General features: G+C 37.5%; 1 protein-coding gene and 1 long non-coding RNA gene across 2 annotated transcripts in view; both read right to left on the minus strand.

The window, feature by feature from the left end:
- The window catches only part of LOC311285512 (CD48 antigen-like), a 236,431-nt gene that overhangs the window by 92,948 nt on the left and 131,074 nt on the right, over nucleotides 1-12,409 (minus strand). The gene's annotated exons all lie outside the window — the stretch shown is intronic.
- LOC311285738 lies at nucleotides 1,701-3,012 on the minus strand. The gene is made up of 2 exons (XR_014626407.1): nucleotides 2,524-3,012; nucleotides 1,701-2,146 (listed from the first exon to the last, which is right to left on the minus strand). It is a non-coding gene; the product is annotated as an uncharacterized lncRNA (long non-coding RNA).

The following is a 12,409-nucleotide window of genomic DNA, read 5'->3' on the forward strand; positions in this document are numbered from 1 at the left end:
CTGGGACCATGGGTGTATAAGAGCATGGGCTGCCAGTCACAGGTGTGCGTCACTTTCCGGGGCCGTGACGTCACCTTTGCGCCCTGCTGCTTGTGCTGGAGTGCAGGGTTGACATGTGCTGTTTACTGGTGTGTTGCCTGCTGGAGAATTAAATGTGGACTTTTAATACGGTAAGGAAAGCACGTATGACGACGTTCGTGTAATGAGATTCCTGTGGGTTGCTTCTATCGAGCGGGTACTAATCTGTATGTTTACGTAGTCTAAAGTTGTCCGCGCTCTCTGCCGACGAGTTTTATCGGGGATATCTGGCTCCATGCATCGCTAGGAATTCGGGATATTAATCCCAGTGCAGCATCTGCTATTGTGAGTATGCTTGCTCGAGCCTGAAGTCAAGGGGAGAATGAATGGCCGTGTAACACTTTCTGTTTTGTTTTTAGGCACGTGACAAGGGCAATGGCGGCGTACTGGTCAATTGTTATATGCTCTGTGCTTCATCATAGAGTTACTGGTCGCTCCGACGCTCCGTGCTTCATCATAGAGTTGCTGTTCGCTCCGACGCTCTGTGTTTCATCATAATTGCTGTTCTGTTTCTATCGGATTATTCCGTGTTCTGTTTCCACGAGACTGAGACGCTCTCAATGAGTTTTTCCGTGTTCTAAGTGAACTTTTTCGTGCTTCCTAAGCTGTGTCTCAGTGATATGTTTGGGCAGACGAGTGACCTTTTGGTGGTGGCATCCTTCACTGTGTGTCGTGGTCTTCTCTGACATTGGTCACTGTGTGTGTGCTAGTGTGTGTGCACTGTGATTTGAGTGATTATCATTAGGGGTGATATTCTGAGACTGCCCCTGTTGGTAAGCCTGGGTTCCTTTGCCATCAATGAGTGAACTTAACAATTGAGATGAGTGTGATTGCTGGTCAATGCTTCTTTTAACTGCTAATAAAATACTTTTGTACGATTACTTATGTCTCTGACTCCAATGGTGATTAGGACCTGTGCGTGCCTTTAGAGGTTGTGTTTAATTCCTGGGGTGAAATTCCCCAGGTGGCGTAGTCGGAAATTATATCAATTTGAGTTTGCTCTGAGCGCGTATAGCAAGCGTGCCGCCCCACCACGTAGCTCTCAGCTCACGCCCGCTCTGCCACATATAGGAGAAGGAACAACAATTACAGGTTCTGCATGTAATGGTTTGAATGTAGAGGGAGGTGTAATGTGCTCAGGAACAGAGTGTGAAGATAAGGGCTGAGGGTTAACAGAATTACTCTTATGTTTGTAAGGTGTCGAGTGCTGTGGATTATCAGCTAACTGATGCAGTATGTGGTGAGCAAACTCTACCTTCTGTGAACAGAGTATATCAGTCTCTACCTTCCCTGGGTCAAGTTCACTTCTGGTTTGTGGGAACAGCTGTTGTATTTTCAGTCTCTGATTCTCGAAGAAGTGATGCAATGAGGCACGCTTTCTCCAGCTCCATATCCTTCTGCTTAATGCAGCGCTGGGACTTAATTCTGTATTGAGAAATAAACTCTGTTGAACGCACACAGCTTTAAAGTTTAGATGCTTATCCTGACCAAGCATGTGCGGTGTATGAAGCGTATGGTCTTAAAGGGAAATGGGTATCAGTAAAGTGAAAGATATGTGCCCACTAGTGGTATTGAAAATCATGAAAAATTGACTTCAGAAGACTTGGAGTACAGCGCACAAGTTGTAAAGACTTTTTTTTTATTAAAGTTAAGCTTATAAATCACCAACTACTTTCTTTCTATGGACAACAACAGCTTGGACATTCTGCCTAAGATGAAAAAAAGAAAATAATAGTTTAGTAATAATAGCTAATAGTTTGGAACAACACTGTTGAGGGTGAGTATATGAGTATAAAACTCTTTCTTTAATGACACTAAACTACCATCAAAATATGGATTTTAGTCAATGAAAACCATTCTAGGAAAGTCCCATATACTATCGTTCAGTCTCATTCCATTGGTCGGTACGGCTCTTGATTCCTCTTGGTTCGGTGCTGTATGTTCCTCGGCCGAGGTAAGCAATGTAGCGGCCCCTTGGATATATTCATCAAGACGCAGAGAGTTTCAAACGGGTGTCATTTTATTTCTTCCTCTCAACGAGCACCATGCAGCATGAACACCGTGAAAACTACAGAAGAAATACAAAATACTTCTATGTAGCTTCACAAATAATTTGCACATACATTATGTTCACATAAGAATCATGTTTACACACAATACAAATCATTTCAACAGATGACCAATATGAAATGTGAAATGAAATATGTTTTTAAGTGTCCTCTGCCTGGTCCGAACAAGCCCCGGGCTACGCTTCGGAATCAGGCAAAAGGAAATCCCGATCTGGAGAGAACGGAACAGACCCGTCTCTCGCTCCTCAGATGGACTCGCAAACTTTAATGGAGAAAAACGCACAGTGCTCGCACTTGCCATGCTCTTCCCCCATACACTCAAAGCAGAACACAAATACTCATTGATTTATTTAGAGGCGATGAAGACGTTGCTGACCTTGTTGGCGCTTCGCGCTTCGATACACACAGATGATGAGAACACAGATCAGCAGCAGCAGAAGGGCTCCTCCGCCGGCTAGGATGCTTACCATGACCCAGAAATCAAAGCCAAAGAGTTTACCAAAACCTGGACCTGAACCTGTAAGACATGGACCACATGAAATCAATAACAGACAAGTGGATCATTAAAAAACATCTATTTAAAGCTGCTTAAAATCCTACAATCTGCATCATGGGTAATACTGTAAGATCCAACATTATTTCATGAGGGGGTCAAATGTTTGGACACACTTCATTGAATTTGCTCTTAATTAACTTTTCTCTCTCAGGGATTGATCTGAGGTCCTCCGGCCGTGATTAAAGCACATTCGAAGGCATTGTCTGGAGTCTGTTTGATTATTGCTCAGGCTAGACACTAGAGATCTCAAGTGATAGTGTTTAGTGATGCACTAGAGACCTTATTCCCGAGTGATAGTATTCAAACAGGTCGAGACATGAGCCGACTCAAACAGGTATTGAAGAAAACTTAGCAGAGTTTAAATTCATAGGTGTCTGGGACACCCGGTTTAACTTAAGTCAGGTGCGTAGGAGAATTTCTACCACAACACTTTTGGATAGTGACGTAAAAGCATCATCAAGAATGCAACATGCATGTTCCTTCTTCAATAATGCTTAAAAGGCTTTAACTTTTCAATACAATTGAAGGTGGAACATGCATGTTGCATACTTGATGATGCTTTTACGTTACTATACAAATGTGTTGTGGTAGAAATTCCCCTACGCACCTGACTTAAGTTAAACCGTAATCTAAAGTATTGAATCTACAGTATGACCCAATACAGTACCAAGTTAACCTTATCTGGGTTGTATTTTCTCGTACTTTGCATAGTCTTTTTCCTTGTAAAGATGAGGGAATGTCAAGCATGTTGGCAAAATCAAATACCATTGAGTCTGAATGAACATAACTGTTACGTGCCAGCATTTCTGTTCCCTCCCCTTTTTGTTATTGGTTGCTGTGTTTCTCCCCTCTGTTGTTGGTTTCTTCCTGTTTTTTCCCCCGCTCTCTGCTAGCTTTAGTTTAAGTTTAAGTAGCTTTAAGTTCAGAGGATGTCTTACCTGATCTAAATAGTACCAGTCCGGACAGAAGAGAAAAGGAAAGCACGTCACGTGACATACACCTTACATACACGTAGAATTGCAATTGTTAAAAACACTAGGGAAGGAGCGTGTGCAACTGTGTGTTTTTGTTTGGTTAGTTAGTGAAGTTTTAGTTATGGCGCGTTAAGCGCTGAAGAATCCTTTATTTTCTGTTTTTGTTTTTAGTTAGTTTAGAGAGTTGGGGATTAGTTAGCGTGTGTTTTGGTTTTGTTATTTTGTTTGTTTAGCACCGCTCTTCTTCTTTCTCTCTGTGACTTATTTCAATGATCATTTTTCATTATTTTTGCTTAAATTGTATATAGCTGTAAATAAGTTTGTTTGTTTTCATTTATGCTAATTGTAATGTTCGTATTGAAAATAAAGCGAACCACCTGCTTGCAGTAATTTGTTATCTTTGAGTCATTCACCCACAGTACTTCCCAGAGACCAAAAACTATAGGAATGTGTTTAATTTTATGATGTATGTCTTCCTTATACCTCTATGCCATCAGGGGACGTAACAACAACCTTTGACATCAACATAAAGGAAACTTTTTCTTCTATTCATTTTATCTGTTAACTTTTTTGGTGACTACATAATTCCCAGACTTGTGTCATTTCATAGTTTTCATGACTCTGATGTTGAATAAAGAACACTATTAAGTGTTTGTGCTGCCTTAATTTTAAGTTATATTCAACTTGAATTGTGAAACTGTATTAAGTGACAACTTGGATATTTGAATTATCTCAGCAAGTTCATTCCAGGGAAGTTATTCTAATGCAAAATTTTAAGTTGTGATAGCTAATTGTGAATAAATAAGTGTGTCTTCAGTAAGTTCACAGTTTACCACCATTTTGCGGTTATTTTACTGTCATAGATTCATGATTGAAGGTCAGCAGCAAAAACAGGAAATGGGCCAGAAACCAGTTCATATACTTTATGAGACTAAGGTGAAACCGCGAAAAGTCACTCAGACAGTTCACAGACATGTTTATTTTTAACATCAATATTTAATTTCAGATATGTTCAAAACTTTGAAGTCATGATTTAGATGTTTATCTTGTCTTTGAGACAACACACACATTTATTTTAGTATTTTAAAAGATAAAGATTAAGTAATTATAGCACAAAATCAGAACATTAAGAATAAAAAGCATGTGAAATAAAAAGAACTTACATGATACTGTAACACTCTCACTTTTGTGTTTGCTGACAGGATTGTGTGCCTCGCATGAGTACGGTTTATTCTCCTGGACTTGAGTAGATGACAAGGACACCTGAGGGTTTTTCTGGATCATTTTGTCTTCTTTATACCAGGATAGAGTCAGATCTTCTCTTTCTCCGATGTCACAGGTGAGAGTCGCATTCCCATCTTTTGTGCAGTTGAACTTCACAGCAGGTTTAGGGGCCTTTTCTGTAACAGAAACATGGTGATTATTTCCTACTGTAACTATTATAGAAATATACAGTCTGATTTTGTTATTATTATTGTGTTGGAAGGGTAGAAATATTTGTTATCTTACCATATACTTTAATTTCCACTTCTCCTCTACCAATCTCTGTACCAGCAGCATTAAATGCTAGGAACGTATATCTGCCCGTGTCCTTCAGACTAACATTTACAAATCTCAATGATCCATCTTCTTCCATAGATACACCTTCAGATATTTCTCTGATAGTCCCACCTTTCCAGCGAAGAATGTAGCCGCTGCGTTTGTCATGGACCCATTTAATCCCAGAAGGTTTCTCTTTGTTTCTTGTTGTCAGCTTAATGATGCAGGACGTTCCCTCTAGTAGATCTTTTCCACATGTCTCTGTTGAACTTGAGACTATAATAAATAAAATCATATTAATATTTAATAAAACTCAACAGGGTTCAACTGCTCATGTTTGGTTCACTATGAGGAAAAAGCATAAAAACAGAGAATGAATAATTCTCAGGGTGAGTTTCTTTTTAAAAGTCAATTTTGGTTCAGACACTAACTTTAGACAACACAGTTCAATATTATATTCTTTCATCACACTGTACGGGGTAAGTTGTCACAAATGGGGATTTGCGTAAGTGCCTATTAAATCAGAACTTAAACAGTAAAATTATTATAAAAACAGCAGAAAGGTAAAAGGTAACTTAAAAACACCAAACCATTGTTATGGCCAACAGAACTTAAATTTGTGTAAAATTACAACACATGTGACCTGACATTTATATATCTATAAAGAAACCGTTCTGAGTTAAACTCTGCCTTTGTTATATAATGACAAAAAATAATATGATACTGAAACTTCACAAATTATTATTATAATTTCAGACTGTTTTGAACTAGATGTTTGAAACCAACAAATCAGTGCTTAATAAAACAAGACTCAAAATAGTTCCTGAAATACAGACTTTGTGCTGAACTATGAAAGTAAAGGGAGTTTCAGCAGCGATAGAAGAAACAGTTTGGGTCTCCAAAGAACATTTCAGTCATAAGGTCTAAAAAGAAGAATTTCTTTCTTATTTCGAAGAACATTTTAATAATCTAAAGAACATTTTTCCACTTCAAAGAACTTTTTGTGAAATGGAAAGATTCCATCGATGTTTAAATGTTCTTCAGAAATATAAAGTCCAATAAACCTTTATTGTAACACTATAATTTGACTACATATCTAAATGTTAGACTTTCTGTGATTGTCTTCTATTAAAGACCGACACGAACAAACACTCATTGCATACAGTATGTATAGTATAAGTGCATTTGTTCAAGTGGCCACTATAAAAGTGCATGTGTTGCTTTAAGGACATATTATTCTTGATCTGAAACTTATTTTTTTCTGACAATTTAGATGTTACAATATGATTTATAATATTGAGTTGGTATAAAATAATGCAGTATGCATGAAAAGAAAAGCATTCTAAACATCCTTTGATCGCAACTTTTGATCTCAACTACAAAATATATATTTACAGAATATATAAGAAAAACTGTTTCTCCACTTCAGTCTATTAACATATTTCTATACAAAAAGTCAGAACCTACCAGAGAGTGCAGCGAAGCCACAGAGGAATAAAAACAAGAGATTGTATTGGCAGCTCATTGCTCTTCTGAACACAGCAAATGTTGCAGAAGCGTTTTCACAATCAACTGGGAGGAAATCCAATAGTATCAGCAGAACCACAGTTTCAGAACCAGAAGTGATGGGCGGGGCTTCATTTTCTTCTGTTAAATATAGGCTATGTCTGCGTTTGAAACTGTACTTGATACTTCCCTACTATAGTAGGGGAAAAGCAGTAGGCAAGCGAATAAGTATGTCCTTAGTATCCATAAAAGAGTAGGTGAGAATTATCTTTCCTGAGCTGAATCCTGGAAATGGTGCCATGGATGAGACCCTCCATCACTCCACCCGCCCTTAGTGCCTCAGATTGTGAAGCCAAGCAACAACCTCAGGCACAAAGGAATGGCTCACCTGCACAAGCACCAGCTTGTTATCAGCAAGTTAAAGGCTCTCTCTACTATTCTTCTCTCACGGAGGGTGTTTGCTGTTGAGGCGAGTCTCACAGGTTCTGTACAGGCTCTCTGTATGAGGTGATGAGCTCTCAGGCAAAGATAGCCTCGATGTCCCTCTCCCATCCATGATCAGATCCCAGTCTGACTGCAGCAATGAGGGACATGATGGACGGCAGAGACAGGTGAAGGTGGGAACGGTGGTCAGCTGAAGAATAAGAACCGCTGTGTTGAGATGGCAGTAGGATGTGGGGTTCACCACCTGTAAATATGTGATTGTTAGAACAATAATTATGAATAAAGCTTTGTTTCATGTGTTGTTGACTTGTGTGTGTGTGTGTGTGTGTGTGTGTGTGTGTGTGTATGTATGTGTATATATATATATATATATATATATATATATGGTTACTTTTTTTTAATTTACTCAATTATTCTTATTGTTGTAATATATGTTTCTTATTGATGTCAGTAAATAAAATATAATGCATTAATTCATTGCTTGACTGAAAATTGAGATGTGTCCACTGCAATTATCTAGTGTATTCATGCATAGCTATGTCATATGACAAAACAAATTACATTTGGCTTGTTTTACTCAAATATATAATTTTCAGAAAGAAAAAAAAAAGTAATATGTGACCCTGGACCACAAATCCAGTCTTATGGGTAATTTTTTTTAAATTGAGATTTATACATCATCTGAAAGCTGAACACATAATCTTTCCATTGATATATGGTTTGTTAGGATAGGACAACATTTGGCCGAGATACAACTATTTGAAAATCTGGAATCTGAGGGTGCAGAAAAATCACCAAAAAAAAGAAAAAAAAAAAAGATCGCCTTTAAAGTTGTCCATTTCTGTTGGCGACTGTGCTGCATCCACTCACAAAAATATATTTTTTATATATTTAAGGTGGGAAATTTACAAAATATCTTCATGGAACATGATCTTTACTTAATATCCTAATGATTTTTAAAGAAAAATCGATAATTTTGACCCATACAATATTTTTTTGGCTATTGCCACAAATATACCCGTGCGACTCGAGACTGGTTTTGTGATCCAGGGTCACATATTAAGTGTTGGTCAGCATTTATCATTATTATTGTGCATAAGTGTTGGGGTGGGCTAGCAATGCAATTCATTTTGGGTTAATCTTAATTTTTAAGGAGTGATGCTTGAATTTTCCCAGAATAAAATCAACAGTTTTCTCCAAAGGCGAGATCTTCGTGCAGCTGCCCGTCTCCTTTGTACAGACATTACAAACGATGAGGAAAACCATTTTACGTAGGGCTGTCGAGTTACTGATGTTAGTGCACCTGTCGCTCATTTTGTTTTGTTTTTGCAGAACATAGTTACATAAAGATCAGGGAAAGATACCATGGTTGTATCTTTCAACAATTAACCATAATGAATTTTTTTTTTAAATAAAACATAAATAGCATGGGTTTGCGTACATCATAATATAAGATTATATACACAGGGGGGAAAAGCACAATGACGAGGATAAATATCTTTGAATAATTCATCATAATACATAAAGTAATTTTTTTTTTTTTTTTTTTTTTGCTATTTATAAGCCTGAGGGATAATACAAGAGTTGAATTCTACAAAAAAAAGAGAAAAACAATGGAGATTTAAGCGACTTTTGCTTGTGGGCGAAGAAATTTAACAACATATTCAAGAGATGACGATTTGGGGGTTTTGTAATAAAAAATTATATCTTTAAGGATAAAACTGTGGGTCACATTAGTGGGATGAAAATATAAGAACTTAAATCAACCCATAATTTATTAGTTATACTACAAAATAAATGAGCAGCTGTTTCTTCAAGACCACAAAATGAGCAAGTTTCGTCAATATCAAGACATTTACAGAACCTGTCGTTCATATCTATTAAGTTGTTGCACTTGTGATAACGTTGTACGTCACATGATAACGTCAACATGGCGGATGATGTACGGCTCGCATTCATACTTAACGAGTTCTGGCTATAAAGTACCTATTCTTTTAGCGCTCGTTAAGTAAGTACTTATTGAAATGAAGTACCTACTCAGTGAGTATGCGGTTTCGGATGCAACCTAAGCTAGCCTGGGAAAACCTGTTTTACTGTCTATGGGGAAAACTCAGATGGATCCGGCAAATTTAGATTTGCTCTGCAAGTCAGTCTGGCCAAGAGCCCATTCAAGCCCATTTCCAATTTTTCCAAATCGAAGCACCAATCACAAACGTTGAGGCGGGCTTTACACGATGACGATCGCTCTGATTGGTTTTAGGTCTATCCAATTGCGCCTAGAGGCATTTGAGCGACGTCTGTTGGTGACGCTGTTACGACTGAGAAGGGTCTGGTGTAAACCAGGCTAAGCTGTTTTCACAATGGATTTTGATCGGATCTATGTCTACAATATTTAACAGCAATACTTTTAAATAAAGTCACTTTTCTGTTCATATATGCATTAGATATCATGATGTATGATAATATTTTATTCATGTTGTTAATATTAAATAGGTCTTTCTGCAGAAATGGCATGTTAACAGTCAACAGTTTTGTGTTTTAAAGAATTTTCTTTTCTTTTTTTTACATGTTTTTATTTTTATTATGAGCCGTTTAAATACGTTTTAAACCTATTATTTTAGAAATATATATATATATTTTTTTGTTTATTTTTGTTTATTGTTTTCATACAGAGACACGTTTCACTTGTTCAGGCTTTGTATTAAATAGTTATTTTTATTTGACATTAAATACATCACATACTCACTGTTTAAGTATTATTTGTATCATCATGAACATGAAGGAAATAATACGATCAAATATACAGTCAAATGGGAAACACTTTACAACATGTTACACATTTGTAGGCTATAGTTGTGTCATTGAAGTAACAATAAACTACAGTGTGTGTGGGGGTCTATTTACATTAAAGGGATACTCCACTTTTTTTGGAAATATGCTCATTTTACAACTCCCCCAGAGTTAAACAGTTGAGTTTTACCGTTTTAGAATCCATTCAGCCGAACTCCGGGTCTGACGGTACCACTTTTAGCATAGCTTAGCATAGATCATTGATTCAGACGAGTCCAGTAGCATTTCTTTCAAAATGACCAAAGAGTTTCAATATTTTTCCTATTTAAAACTTGACTCTTCTGTAGTTAAACCGTGTACTAAGATCGACGGAAAATGAAAAGTTGCGATTTTCTAAGCCTATATGGCTAGGAACTACTCTCATTCCGGCGTAATAATCAAGGAACTGTGCGGCCGTACCATGGGTGCAGCAGGCGTAATGATATGACGCAGCGCCTGAAAATAGGTCTAATAGGTTAGACAAACTTAGTCCCGGTCATGTTGGAAGAAGTTACCGAGCTGGGGACTATTTTTAGGCGCTGCGTCATATATATATGCTTAGTGTAAAAACACTGCAAGTGTTCACCGTTAACACCATTAGTGTTCCCCTACCTCATTTACACCAAGATAGTGTCTCAATATCTTAACACCAAGAGATTTATTTCCGCACTAATACAGTGTTCATACAAAACCCTGATTAAGGTCATTAAATTTCACAAAAAATCAGTGCCTTCAAATAAATAAGTCAACAGGCTGTATCAGTTTAAAATTTTATTTTCAACACAGATGTAACAATTATACCAACACAAAAGTACAATATATTCATCGTCATCTGACCCATACACTGCAGATCAAAAGGCCTGTAGAACTTCAAGCTGTTGGCTTTTACAAGTTCACCCAACTCACAGTATCTCTGTACTTTAAATGCATGACGTTCTGAAAAATGTTCAGTGAAAAGTTTAATCGACAATAAGATACACAGTGCCGTCGATAAAAAGTAATTTCAGAATCTGACTGAAAACAGGAATTTCATCCTCACATTGCTTACAATGAGGTCCTGTCTAAATTCTGTCCCATCTATTTGGACCCAGTCCATGAAATGCATGCTTGTCTGTTTGGGATTCTGTAGCATTCCTGCCAAAAGCAATCCAACAAAAAGTTTTCATTGGTCCACACTCAACTTGACTCAATGGTGTTGTTTCCCAAAGATTGACAACTGATGATTTTGACAGATTTGGTGATGTTTTTGAAATTCTTTAGTGTATTCTTAAAAACTATGCTTAACCTCGAATCTCATGCTTGAAACGTGCACTTACGGTACAATTTTGCGAACACAGGCTGGATAATGCACCATAATGTGTGGTCTGCAGGAAGGTAAAGTTGACCAGGGGTTCCGCGTAGGACAAGTTGAAGACAGTTAACTTTCACAAGTTCAAAGGCTCTCAAGAAGTTGGTTTCAGAGCAAGGGATAAGGCGCTTGAACAATGACGTAAAAGTGGTCGATCCTGCCCTTTGATCCTTCCTGATCCAAGAAGAAATGGCTGGTGGCCCTCCCTCACACTGAGATGGCCTTCAATACTGGTGCAGGACTGAAAAAAATAATTAAACAAGAAAAAAATGAATTACAAGGTGAAATGATAAATGCATTAAACCTGGTGCTCTTAACTTGATCATTCAAATGAACAAAAAATAGAATTAAAATCAATAAAAAAAAATAAAAAAAAACTATATGACAAACCTTAACCCAATATATGCCTGACAAAACCAGTTGGTATCATGCTGTGTGTATTACAGTGAAAGGATAATGTCATAAAAATGAATCCCTTATTCAACAAACCTGTTTTAGATCTTCACCTCATGTAAGAGCTCCATTAACTAAACTAAAGGGTTAGTTCACCCAAAAATGAAAATCCTGTCATTTACACAAACTCAGGTTGTACCAAACCTATATAAACAGGCCGCTTTGGGCAGCCATCGACTTCCATAGTAGGAAAAAAATATATATATACTATTAGAGTCAATGGCTGCCCAAAGCGGCCCGTTTACAAACTTTCTTTAAAATACCTTCCTTTGTGCTCAGCAGTACAAAGCGAGGGGTGAAATCTTTGAGCAAACTATCCTTGTGTGTGTCAGGTCAGAGAGACAAAATGTGCTGAGGGTTCAGTCCCAATGACCATGAATGAAAACCACTGCATTTTAGGGGTTATAACCCAAATCTTAATTTAAATATTCACAATGACTTTGCAACAGTAATGTGAGTTTTACCTTATGGAAATGCACAAGTCTGTCAATAGCCTCTGTTGGACTGATCTTAGTCGTCTTCCTCCCTCGAGGCGGCGGCAGGAGATGTAACAGCAGCAGGACAGATGAGTGAAATGGGACAGCGACTCCAAGCAAACACGTTTTGGGATCTT

Source organism: Rutilus rutilus, assembly GCF_951802725.1.
Source record: "Rutilus rutilus genome assembly, chromosome: 2".
Taxonomy (NCBI): domain Eukaryota; kingdom Metazoa; phylum Chordata; class Actinopteri; order Cypriniformes; family Leuciscidae; genus Rutilus; species Rutilus rutilus.